This window comes from Argopecten irradians, chromosome 1 (assembly GCF_041381155.1).
Source record: "Argopecten irradians isolate NY chromosome 1, Ai_NY, whole genome shotgun sequence".
Classification (NCBI taxonomy): domain Eukaryota; kingdom Metazoa; phylum Mollusca; class Bivalvia; order Pectinida; family Pectinidae; genus Argopecten; species Argopecten irradians.
In genome coordinates this window covers 30,725,587-30,744,748 of record NC_091134.1, presented here as the reverse complement: position 1 = coordinate 30,744,748, position 19,162 = coordinate 30,725,587, and the positions used below count along the sequence as shown (strand labels likewise).

At 35.7% G+C, this 19,162-nt stretch overlaps 1 pseudogene; it reads left to right on the top strand.

The window, feature by feature from the left end:
* The first annotated feature begins 3,519 nt into the window (after positions 1 to 3,519).
* LOC138323809 (uncharacterized) lies at positions 3,520 to 13,620 on the top strand (annotated as a pseudogene).
* The last annotated feature ends 5,542 nt before the right edge of the window (positions 13,621 to 19,162 follow it).

The following is a 19,162-nucleotide window of genomic DNA, read 5'->3' as shown; positions in this document are numbered from 1 at the left end:
CTTTTGTCATTTTACATTTTTTACGTGATTGAAGTACCTCGTCTATTGAAATGTTTTGCTCTAACTCCTCTCTCATTTCTTCATTTAATTTTGGTGCACCAGTATTATTCAATAGTATGTCCAAATCCACATCATCCAAGCTATCACCTTATCTCTATATAAGTCAGAATAAAAGCTCTTTATTTCCTGGAGTAAATCTTTCTGATCAGTTACCTCTACACTGAAGCTATTTTTTTAATTTTGTTATTGTTTTATTGACATAATGTCTTTTTTCTAAGTTAGTAAAGTACTTACTAGGTTTTTCTCCATCTTCGATCCATTTAGCTTTTGCTCGAATAATCAACACTTTCATATATTCTTTTCTATACATTTCTTGTTCAAGTTTTTTTTTCTTTCAACATTTCTGAAAAGATTTCGGATTCTGGAGATTCTTCAGACAGTAATTGAATAGAATTTATATGTTTTTCAAGATAAGTTTGTTTTTTAGTTTTATTGCGCTTCACTTCTGCAGAATAGCTTATTGACATTCCCCTGATTTCTAGTAATAGTGTCTCCAACAATAAATGATAATTAATTGTTAAATGAATATCATAAAAGTTCATTTCAACAAGCTTGCTCCTGTCATATGGAAAAGCAGCATATCGGCATATAATTGTCTTAATTATTTCATTAACTTTTTCTTTGTATTTCCAATCTCTAAGAAGATTTGTATTAAATTTCCAGAAGCCTCTGCCTCTCTCAAATTTTGTAAATTTTAATTTGAATTCTATCATTGAATGGTCTGTTCTATAACCTGAACTAATACAAGAGTTTTCATAAACTGATAATAACATTTGTGATACAAGGTAAAAATCCAATCTGCCTTTTTTAATTGGAGTTTTTTTGAACCAAGTGTATCTTTTTACTTTTGGGTGGTTTATCCGCCAAGGATCACACAGATCAAATTCTTCTATAAGCTTGAACACCTCTCTTGGAGAGTTGGGATTATTTATATTATTATAATTATAAACATCCAAATCTGGGTCAAGGATTAAATTCATCACAAATAATTACAAATTCATTATCGAAGGATTGGACAACCTCTCTAAGTTTCTTAAAGAACAATGGCGAGTCCTTATTAGGACAATATATGTTAATTACAGTAAATGATTATCCAGAAGACTGTACACTCAATGTAATCATGCTGCCATGATCATCTCTAAGGATATCAGCTATTTCATAATCAAAATTTGTATTAAAATTTCCTCGAGCATTACCCTGAAAATTATTGAACACAATGTCATAACAACATTGTTGTCTTATAAACAGTCGTTCACTATCCTTGAAGTGAGTATCCTGTAAACAATATACAGAACTTTATACATAGATATTTCATAGATTGGCGAAGTTCCATAAATAAATGTAGAATTAAAAAAAATGTTTTCAACTATTGTCTCTGAACTCTTCAAAACTAACAGTTCTAATTCCACACAGTAGACTAATATGTAACATTTTCTACTTTACAAAGGAGACATTTTGCAATGGATTAGGTTGATAGAGCTGAACAGAATACTGTAGCAAACGTATATAAAATTAACAACGAACAACAAAGATGACACATGGAGCACCTAAATGAAATTATAAAATATTTTGAAATACGAGAAATTAAAGATAAGCTGTGGAGGAAATAAAAATTTTGGTAATTAACAACGAACAAGTGACAACCGATCTATAAAAATAATCTCGTTCGGTACTTAAGTATTTCAACAACAGATAAGAAGAGAAACAATGAAATACAGCAATTTCATAATACTTTACTTAGTACACCGTGATATAAAGCTGTAAAAAACCCATAGATGAATAACACACTCTACCACAAAAAAATGCTAAAAATAAAGATAATCTGAAATATTTATAAAACTTTAAAGTTTCTTCTCTGCTGAAAACTACTCTGAAGTCAAATTTCCCTATCAGTAACTTTTTCTCTAATATTGATTTTTGGAAACAGAAGTCACATCAAAGTTGAAAATGGAATAAAAATGGCACGGTGGTGTGCTTGATTTTGAGCTTATGTGAATCAAAGATAGCTATTTGACGCATGTTGCGATTTTACTGGAATTTAACTGTTTTGACCATACACACCACAAACTAAAGCAATAGTTTCCAAAGTTCCAAATTTGAGAAAATGTCAGCACTTCTTGACATGCTGTGTTTTTTTTCTTCAGATTACAGATTACAGTAATCAATATCATTTTTGAATTGATAGTAAAGTATATACACTTGTGGTATATAAATATACTCAAACCCTCACAATTGCTTAACAATGTATCGGGGACTTTTATTTATCTACTGTGCTGTACTCTATAATTGTTTTCATATCAAGCATTACTCCTCTATTTTAAAATAATTGATAATGTCTCAAAGTTTCAACAATAAGGTGATAAGCAAAACTTAAAAAACCGTTTTTGGGGCCGAAATCGTTTCAATATATTGTGTAGATACAATTTATAAAATGATAATAGGTTTCTAGTCGAAATTGTGTCTTATAAAAATATCAAGAAAGACAACTCGCACGGATGACTCTGTAATGAAAAGAAATGCAGAGTCAATGCTTTCATGATCGTGGAAGAATCCCCAGATAATCAGAAACTGTAATGGTTTTGATGGTGCTGCAAGGTTAAGAAGGTTTTAGTGTACGAAAACTTTATCAACAGTAAACTTCATTGTTACAATGTGAAATGAAATGGTAGACCACAACTTGACTTCATGGTCTGATCATATGTATTCATTTCATTGCACTGTAAGCGTAAATTTAATTAATTATTTTTGGCCGTACTGCAAAATTTATTTTGAGCTCCTATTTGTCTGTTTTAAACCTATACATTGTAAGTACTGTAATTCTCAAAATGTTGGTAACATTTGGTGGTGACTAACATATTAAAAGTTATTCTTGATTCGTGAGTATGAAAATTAGTGCACATACATTGTATAACGTTAAATTGTTTTACAGGAAACAAATTATAGGTTTTCTGTCATTCCATTCTAAACCTATGAATAGAAATCGGTTCCGTTTCCATTGACCTGTTCAGTAATGTTGATGTTTGGGTCTTTTTCTTTCATCTTTCACCATACTTTGATGATAAGTTAAGATTACATTTTAATTCATATTAATATCTATATAGATTTTCAAACAAATATTCTCCACAGGGAGAAAATATACAAATGAAATATTACAAATATCTCTTCTGTAACAAATTTTTGGTCTATTGACCATCCTCGTGCAGGCACATGCATGGCAAAGAGGCCGAAAATTTGTAAATTCGTAAAAGAAGATACATTTATATGTTAATATAATTGCTCTGAGCATTTTAAATGATCAGAAAGAGTATGCACAACATAGACTTACACACATTTATCAACATCACATACTTGTTTAGTGTAAACTTACGATGTCAAGAAAGACCCCACAGGTGAAGGTCTGTACCTTACACACATGTATACAGACAATACACATATGACACGGCTACAATTTAGTTCATAAGTGTCAAGTGTCTACACATTTGGCTGTGATGTTTTGTAGGGATTGATGTGTGCGTGTATTTCATCAGCTAGACGTAACGGAGTGTGACGTGTACATTGACATTAAGGAGTAGAGATGGGTTAAACAGGATGTATGTGTGTGGTGCTGAACATGTAAGTATACTTGTGTAAGTGTACTGGTACACGTAAACTGTATATATGTGTAAAGCTTGTGTGAGTGAATTTATAACTGTGTTTTATTAACTATAATTGTCATGGAAACAGACTTATAAAGCCAACCTAAGTCACACATTGAGGCGAATATGTATTTTTAATGTTCTAGATAACTGTAGCCGACACGTTTGTTACTGACATGGGGTCTCAAATATAAACATCCCACATATGTGTAGCACCAGTACATTACATCTTGTGTCCAGCCTACCAAATGAATCGGTAGATTGGAGCAGATGCTAACGGTCCTACAACTACAATTCAACAGGTTTACCTATATTTTTATGCGTGTATGCTAATTACAATAGATACCATGTCCCCAAACTACCTTTAAACACCTCTATCCCAGTGCACGCAGGAATTTCTTCATTCCTCTAGCTCGGTGTTACACAATGGACATATGTTTAGCACATAGAGGTATATTGATCTGTCGAATTGTACAAAACATGAATCGATACCTTAGTAAAAAAAACAATGCTATTGTCAATCAGGTTAAATGATATGATTATTTTATGGGGAAAACAGTCTACAAAACAATCCTGAAACCCTTGCAAATAAAAACTAAAGTACAAAAACAGTCCATAACTGAATAACAAATATAGCATACTGTTGGGTAATATATCTAATAGAGTAGACAAAAACATCCATTTGTTTTACATTAAAATTCACATATAAATAACTCTGTTAACGAAACCAAGCCAATCCATCGATGTGATATTTATACTAATGCATACATATGTACTTTCAAAAGAGAACTTAATTCTAAAATTGTCTCGAAAATTCTTATTCATCCATGCGTTTTTCAGAAGCAAGGACAAAATCAAATTATATATTACATACAATTATATATCCTAGGAATTAAGAATTCGACCTCCTAGTTTCTATATCTAGATAACATTTCCTAAACCTATTGTATTATCAGTATGTTCACTGGCATATACACAATAATTACTATTACTATTCCAGCTGGGTGCAGCTAAACTACGCAATGCTCAGCAATCAGCAGCAAGATTGGGAATTTCTATTTTCGTTTTGGAGTTTCCTGGACACGACGCCAATTTCTGGTCTTCACTGACTGAGGGTAGGAACCATCTGATACAGGTAAAATCTCAATCATATTTATGTACCTTAAAGAAATGTGTTTTTATGGAAAGAGGTTGGTAAAATTATTAATTTGAGATGTTGATACGTCAGAATAAGGACATTGCACAAGGAATAAATTCAAAGCAACAGTGGAGACATATGAGTGCACAGGATGGCGATATATATAGCCTACTGTAGTTATGAACCGACACAATTATTTTTTAATAAATATAAATGTATATTCATAATTGCCATGAGTAGTGTGTGAGGAAGGATATACACCTGTATACAAATATGTATATTCGCCTGTGTCGAAAGCGATAAATTGTTCTTCTTTACAAATTATATACGATTTATTGGGAATCACCACCATCGTCATCTACATTAAACCATTCTATAGAAAAACGGAATTTACAATATGTTGAAAAACGGAATTTACAATATGTTGAAAAAGTACTCGAACCTCATTATATGAAAAAATATGCATATAATTTGTTAAATTGTATAGAATCAATGGATTGAATATGTTCAAAAAACGACTTCGCCAATCACCGTTCAGAATCTGCCATGTGTGAAATCCCAATGTTAGCGGTATGCGCAGAAGCTAGAGTCAAAACATATAATTTAAATTAATACATCAAATGCATTTAATAAGCTCTCCTTTCATTTTTTCTTTCAAAGTTTCACATATAGACATTAAGGACATTCAATAGATATTCAAGTCATTAAGGTTGTTCCCACTAGAGTTAATAAAACGAGAGATAAACATGACCAAATTATTATACAATACTTATCATCTTTAAGAATATCCACGACTAGCACAAAGAAACTAAATATATTTTATAAAAAATATAAATATAATTATCAGTTCTAGAACTGAAAGTTTCAGCTTTTGGGAGATACAAAATTTATATATATCTTTTCATGGTAATGTCAAGTGTTGAGGATCTCAATTGGGGTCAACTGTAATGGATCGTGTGGTGGAGGTGATACACATATCATAATGATAAAACATGTCACTCTATTTGTTAGGCTGAATAATAAGTTGTTCATGAATATATCAATACTTCCATAAATATTTGGTATGCGTACATAATTTTTAAACGTTTTTTTGAAACACCCAAAAGAGCACTTCCTTGTTTGGACAACAGATAGGTGTTGAAATAGTTAAAATAAAATTAAAAAGTTGATAACTGGATCATATGTGGTATAACGACTATCAGTAATAGAGTAAATACTGAATGGCTGGGATTTTCGATGTAGTATAGACAAATATTATCAGTTCTCGCAGGATATTTTTTGTTCTTATGATCGAATTCAAGAAGTTTGAGAGCTTTATACTTTATAAAATTCATGTAAACATTATACTTTTCACTGTACCACGAAAAATACTTATAAGCATATTTTGACAGCCTTGAGGGTTTCCGGTGCCTTTTTAATGCTTTATTGGATTATTTTGTGCCATCGGAAACACGCAGAGAATGCGTGACTATGTTATTGTTTAAATCAGGTTTTATAAAAACGGACCTTTCCCGGAAAAATCTGATGAATAAACAACCTGATAAGATAACATATATTCTGGTTATGTGGGAGAGGGCGTTCAAAAGGACTTCAACGATTCAGATTAGCAAAATGTTACGACAGACTTATGAGGGGAAATGTAATCAGATCCTGTCACAAATTCAAACAAATATGGTTGCGGATATAATTTTAAGCCAGGAATAACAAATTTGAAAGGTACATTTAATGTCTAACTAGCCTGAAACACAGTCTAGGAATTCATCTTCTTATTTCTAAGTCAAGTGACAGCAGCGAATGTAGGTGATATCATTGTTCCTAGAGTTAGTGCCTATATACCGGTATGTTGTAAATGTTTTCCTCTCCTGTCACTAGCGCCTTTTGGAGACTGTATGATAACCTAGCTGTAATAGATGTTTGGTTAGACAGTTTTATTGAAAAGTATACATTGAATGGCATGCTAGATCTTTAAGTTTAGTGTAAGCATTATCGTTCTAAGAGCATAATAATGTAATGTTGGTACTTTCTTTATAGTTACAATGGACGAACGTCTGATAGGAAGATACAGAGAGTGGGCCGACTTATCGAGAAACTGGAGGAAGCATAGTTTGTTTCAAATTCATGGCATTCGATCAGTGGGAAAGACAAAATTCGTAGACGAATTTGTGAAGTTCAAAGAGGACAGTAAAGAAGCTTATGTGAACGTGTTATCGATAAAATGTAGAAATGTTGCTGGTTTGAGAGGAATTTGCCTGTCCCTGTTTTCAGCACTCAAGCTGCCTGCGCCTCAAGATGACAGTATCTGGGTGGAAACGATATGCAGTGCCGTAACGAGACAACAGCACACTGACGTCATAATCGTCTTTGATGATGCTGAGAATATATTGGAGGGATCAGAGGCAGTGGAGTTCAAACTGTTCTGTAAACATTTGATAGAAAATTGCAATAATCTAAAAATCATCATAACAACCACCACCGAAGTTGTCTTCGAAGAGCTTGATAAAGATAAGTGCTATGAATCGTTGATACCGCCTCTTTCTCTAAACGATTCTGAAACTTTACTGCGACGCAGTGCTCCGTCAGTTGACTTCGGACCACATCTTGAGACCATCGTAAAGTTATGTGAAGGTCTGCCGCTCATCATTGCAATGGTTGCTTCAGAGCTTTCTGGCGCTGGAAATGACGCTTCTTCTCTCACCGCCGCGGAGATGTCATTGGCGTTACAAAATTGTCGTCTGGAAGCTCTGAGTCAATTCATGTATACCCGTGATGAAAGGCTAGGTGAGTGTTCAATAAAATGGGTCATATACAAGATTTCCCATTTGATTGTTTTGCGAGTACTTTCTGATGAATCTGTTTACTGTAGTGATCCAATAACTGATTCATCATCAAATTTGATTATTTAATATTTCATACTGGTAATTTTAATTGAATATGAAACATATGATCCATCTGTTTGCAAAACAAATGCTACATAATTATAAGGTGAACTATTTGGTTAAATTATATACTATTATCATTTATTGTTAACAGATGTCATATATTGCACATTCCTGAGGCGTTTACCAGAGACCTTGCAGACCAAACTAGCGACCATAAGCTATATGCCTGGGTCATTCACCCTCAGTCACGTGAGGGAGATGCTCGGTAAGTGATCAATTAAATGTAATATAGAAATAAAGTCTTCAATACAACTCAAGAAGCAGATGATACATAGACTATAATATATCTTCTGAAATTAGTAGATCACTCATTTACTTCTAGATAAAATGATGAGGACAATCGAAACTGAACACCGTGGCAGGTTTTTATATAGATGAATAAATCAAATATTAAATGTTGAAACAAGGATTGATAACGTTCGTTTATCCCAATAAACTAAACTACAGTGGAAATGAAACGAAATATATCAAAATCAAACAGATAGCATGTGGAAACAAATGATCGTTTCTCTTAAGAACAACTTCGATGTTAGCTTTAATCTTTTTCCTTGATGTAGATTTGCAGATCTGCTGTTCAATATATCGGTGTAACGGTTAAATTTTTATCTTTGTATATCGTACATGTGTGAACGATTTGACCATCTGACAGTAGAAATAGAGTACTTTTTCAGGTTAAGATTGTAATGAAAAATGATATCGCTTTGTACATCATATATGTATACCATTTGGCGTGTGAATTAGAAGGTTTTTTTTTATATGTTGAATGTTCTGTAGATGATCCAACTGAAGAGGAAGCGATGGAAAACGCTCTTGGTCCATTGATGAGACGTCACTTCCTGAAGCAAGATGACGTCACACAGCGGTACGACATCCAGGGCATCCTACGTAATTGCATTGACGACTTATTCCAGACTGTTAAGGAGAGTCCAAGTATGAAACAATATATACTGAACGTAAAAAAGTATACACTTTTAAAAATTATATATTTTTGTTGAATAAATTGTTCACTCGAAAACTTCATTTAACACATCAAGTAACAGTATTGTGCCTAACATTTTGACGTTTCAGAAACAAAAAATCTTATTGGTAAATGACGTTTTACGTCTTCCATAGTTTTTAACCCTTCGATTGCCAACGCGGCAGAGCGTGCACGAAATCACGTGCAAAGTGGTAAACGGGTAGTCGATGTAGTGAGTAACATAAAGCCACTCAATTTGTGCGTGATTTCAAGATGGCTCGGCTGTCAATGGCCGATCGAAATTGAGCAATTAGGATGTTGGAGGCAGGTGATACCCAAAGACATGTCTCAAGAATTATGCAATGCACGAGAGCCAATATACGCCATCTGTGGGATCGTTACAATCGAAATGGACATGTTAGAGACCGTCAGAGAACTGGTCGCCCGCGTGTAACGACGGCAGCACAAGATCGGTATATACAGGTCAGTCACGCGCGACGTCGTTTTGAGACAACAACCGTTACAGCTATGGCAACAAATCGTACGCATATTCGACCAGTCAGTGCCCACACAGTACGACGCCGTCTTATCGAAGCCGGATTAAGACCTAGACGTCCATACGTAGGTCCCATCTGAACTCTACGTCATCGCCAGCAACGTCTTGCTTGGGCGATAGCGCACCAGCGATGGACGCGCCAACGGTGGCGAGGCGTCCTTTTTTCGGACGAAAGTAAGTTCAACGTGACCAATACTGACGGCAGACTTCGTGTTTATCGATGTCGAGGTGAGCGTTATGCTCGAAACTGTGTTCTGGAGACCAACAAATGGGGAGGTGGAAGTGTGATGGTTTGTGCAGGAATTTCGGAGGAACGCAGGATTGATCTGCATGTTGTCCGAGGTAGGCTCAACGCCGTTAACTACCGTGACAATGCGTCCGATTGTGATACCGTTCAACAGAAACAACGGTCTGGCAGTCTTTCAACAAGACAATGCTCGCCCTCATACAGCGAGGGTATCTATGGACTACCTGCAGCAGCAAGGCATCAATGTGATGCCTTGGCCATCTTTGAGTGCGGATCTAAACCCCATCGAGCATCTCTGGGACGAGCAGCTCGGGCGTCGTATACGGGCACGACAACATCAGCCGATTAACGTCGCTCAGCTGGAAACTGCTCTGCACCAGGAATGGCGTCGGATGCCCAAGGCCATCATCAGACGCGTCGTACAGTCCATAAGGAGACGTTGCATAGCCGTACATAACAACAAGGAGGACATACGAAATATTGAACGTTTATGTGATTCTGTGTGATATCTCAACATTGCCTTGTTTAGCTGTGAAAACTAAAAATGACCCCTAGTCACTTTGGAGCTCCATGACGTCATCATACTGAGGCTGATTTGAATATTTGATGTGCCGAATAATTCAAAAGAGATTTGATATTAACCCCCATGTATATTTTTTTGGCGTTCAGTATATGTTAAATTCTTATTGGTAGAAATAGTTTTATATATATTTACTTCAAACAAATATTGGAAAAATTCACAAAACAATTTTCAATGTAGCAATGTGATATATAATGTATTATAAACCAACTGGTTTTGTGCGCTCTATGTTTTCGAGTATTTCGCGAAAATAAATTGAGACAAAAGAGATTCAACTACATGTACTCTGTACAATAGAACGTTTTACTTGTAAATCGCGAAATCAAATCTCCGCTTAAATTAGTTTATTTACAGTACGATCTTCAAAATCAAAACCAGTTCTCTATTAATGTTATATTGGTAAACGTAACAGTGACCCAGGTCTGACGCCAAACGAAATCTGATCTTCTTATCTTTAGGTCTACATTGTTGCTTCGAAATTTGTAACTACTTTATCCTATGTCTTTCTTCTTCTTCCAGTGGTACAAGAAAAGTTTTGTATCTTGTTTGCCCGGATACTGACACAACTCGGAAGTATGCTTACAACATCCGAGTACGCAGACGCATTGTGCCAGTACAATCACGAGCAACAGAACTTCCGGAAGCTCCTCACAAACGTAAAACTGGTGCATTCTAACGAAGATATGTATGGTCTATTTATGGAGGTGGCGGTTCATGCTTCTAACATCATCCAACAGTTCATGGGAGGTAGTCACTTTTATTGTTTTTTGTTATCTCAGTATACGGCGCCCGCAACGAGGTCAGTCAGTCTCAGATGGAGGTTTAGTTTACTTGAATCAACTTTTCTATCCGTTTGTCTACATGTCCGCCTGTACGTAAAAACAATTGTCCAGACAGCTACTCCTAAACATCTGGGTCAATTTGAATGAAGTTGGCAGCAATCTTGTAGGCCATGTGTAGATGTGCATGCAGGGTTTCTTTTGTTGAAACTGTGGTTGCCATGACAATCAGGTCACTGTGCACAAGTTTATTAAATGACCATTAACTCATTAGTTTTTGGGTCAATTTTGATCAAACTTGGTCAATTGTCGTAAAATATATATACAAAAAATGTATCTATAAATTGACACATCACATGCTTTAATAACAGTTACCATGGGAACGTAATGGAGGAACATTAATTTTGGTTGTGTTCCCATATAAGGAGAAGTGGGAGGGAGGGGTTTATTACTTAGCCATTGGTTTTCAGTTCTAGTTTGTCATTAAACACTAATTAATATAAATAGGTTGTCTTTTTCGAGCTCCAAAGACAACGTAGATGTGTTCTAAGAAGATGTATTTTAGTACTTATGTTCATGTATTTTCTGGTTTTTGTTAATTGAAAAGGAGTATCTCCGAATTATCTTGTGGTGTTCTTGGGTAAATTCAAATACGGATAGTAGATCACAAGAACAGATTTTGGGCTTTGAGACTTCTTGTCTACATAATTATTATATCAAACGACGTAGGAGATAGATTAATTGATCAGATTAAAATTAATGACAAAATTGCTTGAACTATTAAAACGTTATAGATATTAATAAATATGTATGATACAACCCTGTAGGTGACGGCTTCCAATTCTACCAAGAACTGACCGTTCTCTCGTCAAAACTGAAGAAGAAACTGGACGAGGCTTGCGTTCATCTTTGTTATGGTGGAGCATTAACCAACGTCAAGGTCAGTCAAACATTGGCATATCTACTCAGTAAAAGATGTACTTAATGCATGAATATTGGCATATCTACTCAGTAGAAAAATGCACTTAATGCATGAATCTGAAAATCAAGAAGAAAAGAAAAAAAAATGCCACAAAGAGCATGGACCAGAAAGGTCAATGATTTGGAAAATGATTCCGGTATTCATTTGATATTTCAGGGCTACATGAAAGAAGGCGAGGCGAAGTACCGTCTTGCTATTCAGTATTTGGAGACCTTCAGAGATAATCCTTCACTTACACCCACAAGTGGTTACCATGGTATCAATCAGGATATCCGGTACCACTTGGCATGTTTGTACCAAAGGATGGGATGGAACCTGTTCATCCAAGGCAAAACAAAGGACTCTATTATGTAGGTGTCATCAAATTATCAAGGTTGTCGTGATTTTAGCGAAATACATCATAAAAGTATTGCAGCATATGATGCTCATGTCACTGGTAGTTATAATTTTCTTACAAACCAGACCACGTAGACAACAAACTAGCAGCCAACATTGTACATCTATAAATATGTTTTCTTTACACAGTTAAATGTAGCAAATTGTTTTAGCTCTGCTTCATTAGCGACTTAAATACCATGGATGTGCTCTGTTTGTATAATGTGAAAACACAACAAAACTCCATATTCTTGAAGTGAATGATGTCATTTATCATTATAATAAATAACGGAAATACAATCAATAATCTTTACTTATTATAAAGACTTGTTTGTTATCATATATAAAATGGAGATTGCAAACTGTTTTATTCGTTCTCATGCCGTTAACGCTGTTATTTTTATTCTTCAAGCTATCTGGAAAAGGCCTTTGATCTTGAAAATGAGCTGCAGATGTATACAGAGGAGCTAATCCTGTCTACACTCATGTCATTGGGAATAACACACAACTTATCTGGTAAGGAATTATATTTAAAGATGCTACACGACAACGAATTGTAAAGCTTTTCTATTAAAAATAAGAGCAGACGAATTAGTATTTCTTTCAGTGACAAAAGTTACTTATTTGACACTAAAACCATCATTCAAAAAGGACCTTCTTATTTCATTTAAAGATTAAAAATTTAAAAAATAATTAATTGCTTCCCGAAAAGAATGCACGGAGAACTCATGGTAAAAGAAGGTTGGAAACTTCTCTGCAAAATATCTTTTCATATGCTATAGAATTGAATGCTTCTCGAATTGTTAACCAATAGAACCAACAAAGAAGTTAAGATGCAATATATTACTAAGTATCTAACTATTTCAATGTTAGATTCATCATGTTAGCTTTGCTTTTCTGGATATGGTAAAATGACTAAAAATATTTACACGTAAATGACCATACATTTTATTTGCTGGCAGAGAACATGAGTGACGCTCTTCGCTATCACCAAGAAGCACTTCGCCGGAGGAAGCACCTTTACAAAACCCCACAGGATCCCGAGGGAGAAAACAATCCCGCCATCGGGTCCTGCTACAACAACATGGGGCTTACCTACCGTAAGATGGGGTGTAAAGAAGAAACGCTACACTACTTCCAAAAGTCACTGGAAATAAAAAAGAAAACCAAGGCTCCACAGAAATCGATCGCGATATCTATCATAAATGTCGCAAGTGCTCTCTCTGAAACAGGAAGACACGACGAAGCAATACACATGTTACAAGGTGCTAGTGAAATACTGAACAAGACCCCAAATCTATATCAAGATACAATAGCATTAGTTCATGCAACGGAAGGGCAAATTCTACTCCGCAAAATGTATTATAGGGAAAGTATTAAACTCTTTAAAAAATCTCTGTCAATCCGTAAACATTGCGGTCCAAACAACTTCTGGTCGGGAGAAACCTATAATGACCTAGCTAAGGCATACATTGCTCTGAAGAACAATAAACAGGCTTTACATTGGCTGAATCAAGTGTTCAGTCTACAGGAGGAACTGAAGTCGGATGCACCAACAAATTCCTTAGTCTTCGACTGCTACGTCAGAGTTATGGGAGTGCTTGCAGACATTGGCAATCACAATGAGGTCCGTTATGCATTTGACTTTGCTTTAAAAGACCTGCAGCGCATGCGCGAAGAGTTCATTGCACTAGGAAATTCTACAAAGGTTGCTTGGGTGGATTCTGAAATGGCCGCACTTCCCGGCGTTTACAACCGTCTGGTTTCTAACTCCGAGTAGTCAAAAACAACATCTTTGCAGCAACATCAAACATATGTTTGAAAAGCTTAGACAAAATAAGTTTTTTAATCTACATCTTCAAACTGGTTCATACTGTCCCAGTTGAGGAGTACATTTTATCAAATAGCTGAAATAGGAATTATAGTATATTAATACACAACTTTATCGTGTCAACATGGACAATTATGGGGATTTATTTAGGTTATTAACGACCTTATTTTACATGTTTATTTCTATAAAGCGGTTATAAAGCGCTTACAGCAACGTGGCGACAATTGTATTATTCTTTGTTTGCATTATCAATTAAAAAAAGGTTATTCAGGATGGTAGAAATATAGAATATTTAAATAGCAGACTCTACATATGCGAGTGGTTGTTAAACATAGCTTTTTGTGATTTTCTTTGTTTATGTTGCTTGTCTTTGTAGGAAAAAAACATTATGTAACAAAACGATCGAAAAGAAAGTCATGTTGAGCAATATTACGCTTTGAACAAGATACTGTCATATTTTAACCATTACAACATAATTTCTGAAGTTAAAGGACTTTTTATGAACTCTAAGTACATTCCATATTTTATTTCTTGTTATTACCCTATTTATTCCTTATTGACGAATTGATTTCCAGTTACAATATTTGAATATGTTTAGTTAAATTATGTTTGCTGATTATTTCTTATTTTGCGTTTAAAATTATTTCTTACAAACATTTTGATTATTTTTCAAACAATTTTGAATCCTTGACAAAACGTGTTATATATGCATAATATTGAAACACTATATGTTTTTTCTATGTTTTGTAGTACAATAAAAACCACGATTTAAGTATATTCCTCTTTTGATTAATCCCATTTTTATGTTGTAAAAACAAACGCCACTCTACAGTAAGGTTTGATGAATTAAGCTGTGAAAATCATTCAAAGGGTTCCAGATGTCTGACAAACGTTAGTTGCAACACATAATTTAAGTACTGTAAAATCGTTGGTTTTTATGCCTTATGTATGTTTATATGGAAACATACCTGCAGAAATTACTTTACAATGACTAATAACATTATAAAAATTCTAAATGAAATTGTAGACCACGATTTGGCTTTGTGGTCCGACCGTATGTACTCATTTCACTTCACTATAGATGTACATATAATGATTTTTGGCAGTACTGCCAAAAATCATTTTCACCTTTTATATGTACTCGTAAAATCAAAACGTAAGCATTGAAAATACTGTAATTCTCAAAATATTGGTAACTTTTGGTTATAAATATCATATCAAAAGCTCATCTTGATTTGTGAGTATGAAAAATACGGCCTCATATAACTTTAAGAAATATTATCAGTGAAGTTCCAGATCATTCACATATTATTTAACACCTTTCGGGTTTGTTGCTATCGACAAAATGAACGCTACAAAAGTTGCTTGGGTTGACTCTGACCAGTCGTGGGGTTTCAATTCTGAAAAATGCAGCGCGGTTAATAGTCATACTAGTTTAAATACATTTTATGCTTATCGAGGTTTATTACTGACCTTTGCATTCAAATCGATACGCAAATAAAGTACACCTTTTTGTATTTCAATGCAAAATAAAATTATGTTTTTAATATAATGATGAAAAAACCTCTCACTTGTGCGATCTGAAAAATCAGATGATAAAATGGCAAAGTTGTATTGTTTTCTGTAGATGGTTTGGTTTGTTTAGTTTTACGTCCTATTAACAGCCAGGGTCATGTAAGGACGTGCCAGGTTTGTTGGTGGAGGAAAGCCGGAGTACCCGGAGAAAAACCACCGGCCAGCGGTCAGTACCTGGCAACTGCCCCACATGGGATTCGAACCCGCATCCCAGAGGTGGAGGGCTTGTGGTAATATGTCGGGACATCTTAACCACTCGGCCACCGCGGCCCCAAAATAAAGTTTCTACGGTCTAGGGTCTACTGTAGATGGAATAACAATTGCATCATAATAAATGAGCCACACTCTCAATTTAAATCCAGTTACAATAGTGAACCACGACATGGTTTTTGTTTTCGGTTACTCTGTAAAAAAATGCCATGGTCTCCTATCGACAAAATGTGTGAAAGTGTAAAATCTCAAGTCAAACCTTGTCTTTCTAACTCAAAACGGTCATGTACACTATTGCGTTATATTATAGAGTGTATAATTAGACAGAAACATATATTAGAGATATTAGCAACTCCGCCATTTTTACGATCGGCAGATGAAAATCTGTATGTGCATAGGTTTTTTTTATATATACACCTAAATAGTTAAATGCATGAGGTAACTTTGATGTGTCACAAAAGTTCAGTAATTTGCAGATGGTTTGAGTGCGATTTAGAAAAGAAGAAATAATAATTTAACTTAACATGTATATACCAGGCCAATAAAACAAATGCACCGCTGGATGTGAATTGCTGATTTTCAAAAAAGTAGGTAAACTTACTTATTTTAATGCTTCTAAATTCAGATTAAACAACTTTATGTTGGTGCAAAAATATAATGTTTAAACGAATACACTTAAAAGTAGTTAGCAAAGGGGAAATGCCTATAAACCGGAGATCCCTATACGTCACAAAGACATAGAAAGAGTTTCCAATCTTTATGTAGACATGTTTCTGAATTAGATATAAGTCACTTGACGGCTGGTATGAATTGTAGCGTTCTTGCCTTAGGTATCATTAGATAGAACAAACAGCAACTTGTTTAACTGCACTGTGTATTGACCACGTGTAATAACTACATCCGGTTCACTACATCCGGTTCAGGGAGTACTCATTATTTGCATTGGGGAGTAATCATTATCTTTAACAAATTAACCAGTCTGTATTAACGTTACATCCCCCTTCTAAAAAGAAGTTAACAGTGTTAATATTTGAGTAACTCCCAAGTAAAGAAATTACAGTTCATAACGCGTTTGTGCCTTGTAATTAGAATTATGACTAGCAATTACACTATGCATTATTGAGTCCAAATAAATCACTTTTAACCAATTTAACTGTGTCCATTATTTATGACTAGATTTAACACAATGACTAGTTTGTAACACAATGATCTAGTAACGATAACTAAACTGAACTAAAAAATTATTAATAAAGGCATGTCTTGAACGCGAAATCACACCCAGTAAACAGCTGTCACGTATTCACTCAGGTATGCTGGCTTCTTGGACACTCGCGTCGACACTCTGGTTGGTTCAGCAGCTGGAGACGGAATTGGATCTGGCACAGATTCTCGCGAAGACATTTCCTTGGGCTCCCTTGGTGGTTGTTGGGTTTGTTGTTGTAGTGTGTTGGGTAGTTCAACCTCAGATGTTTGAAAAGGTTCTTTTGACCTGCGTAGGAATGTTCGATTACGTCGATATGTTCTACCATCTTCCGTTTCAACTTTGTATGAGCGGATATTAACCGGCTCTCCCACAACCTTTCCTTTTGTCCATTCTCCTTTGCGATCTAAAACTGGTTGGATACGGACAGTGTCGCCATCTTTCAGGTTTGACAGCTCTTTCGCTGTTCGATTGTAATACTTCGCTTGAGTTTCCTTCCGTTTTTGTAAGCGTTCAGAGACATCATTGGAAGCTTGAGGCTTCAGCAATGTGGTCGACATTGGTAATAGTGTCTTTGTCCTTCGGCCAAAGATCCGTTGATTAGGTGACACGCCTAGTGTTTCTGTTGGAGTGTTTCTCCATTCAAGTAATGCCAAGTAGGGATCTGATTTATCCTCCAATGCCTTTCTCATCAGTCGCTTCATTGTCTTGACTGCGTTTTCAGCCTTCCCGTTAGATTTTGGATGATACGGTGAACTTGTGGTGTGTTGTATCTCGTATGTCCTTACAAAATTTTGAAATTCTGTACTTTGAAACGGAGGGCCGTTATCAGTAATGAGCGTATCTGGCATTCCATGGCGCGCAAAGTTTCGTTTCAACTTTGTAATTACTTCTTTTGCCGTTTTATTGTGTAAACGGTCTACTTCGAAGAAGTCTGAATAGTAATCTACTGTTATCAGATAGTTCTTCTGGTTGAACTCGAAAAGATCACTGCCTACTTTCTCCCATGGTCGTGACGGTAGTTCGTGACTCATTAACGGTTCTTTCCCTTGTGCATCATTGTAAGAGTTGCAAATGTCACATCTCTCTATGTACTGTTGTACGTCGCTGTTCATCCTCGGCCAGTATAAACATTCTCTGAGACGTCTGAGACATGCCTGTAGGCCTATATGTGATGAATGAACACGTTCAATCATTTCTCTTCGTACTCTCTGTGGTATTACGACTCGATCTCCTTTGAAGACAATACCATTTTGAATGGTCAGTTCTTCCCTGAAGGGGAAATAAAATGCTAGGCATTCAGGAAGTGAGTCTTTTTTGTCTGGCCAACCTCTCCGAATCACAGATTTTAACTGAGTAAGTTCATCATCTTCCTCTGTAGCAGTCTGTAGTTGCTTAAATCTCTCAGGTGATATCGGAAGATGCTGCACCAGGTTGACAGTTTCAATGTCTCGTTCCGATCGTGATCTCTGTTCCCGCGTTTTTTCGTATGGCGCAAAAGCTCGGCTTAATGCGTCAGCCATGTGCATCTCTGGGCCTGGTTTGTATACAACCATGAAGCTGAAACGCTGCAGCCTCAGCAGCATGCGCTGAAGTCGTTTAGGCGCACTTACTAGACTCTTCTTACAGATGATTTCTAGAGGTTTGTGGTCCGATTCGACTAGGATTTTCCTTCCATATGTGTAATTTTCAAATCGTTCCATGCCAAAAACAACGGCCAAGAGTTCTTTTTCAATTTGAGCGTAGTTTTCCTCTGTAGGAGTTAACGCCCTTGATGCGTAACAGATTGGATGACCCTCTTGTAGTAAGCATGCTCCCATACCTGACTGGGACGCATCACACTGTAGGACAGTTTCCTTTGTTGGGTCAAAATACTTCAACACTGGAGCACTTGAAAGTATTGCTTTAATGTCCTCAAATGCTCGTCCATGTACATTAGCATCCCACACAAACTCGCTGTCATCCTTTAGGAGTTTTCTTAGTGGTGCTGTTGTCTCTGAGAGACACGGGGCAAACTTCTGTACGTAATTTACCATGCCTAGTAACCTCTGGACTTCTTTCTTGTCTCTAGGTGTTGGCATTTCGGCAATGCCCTT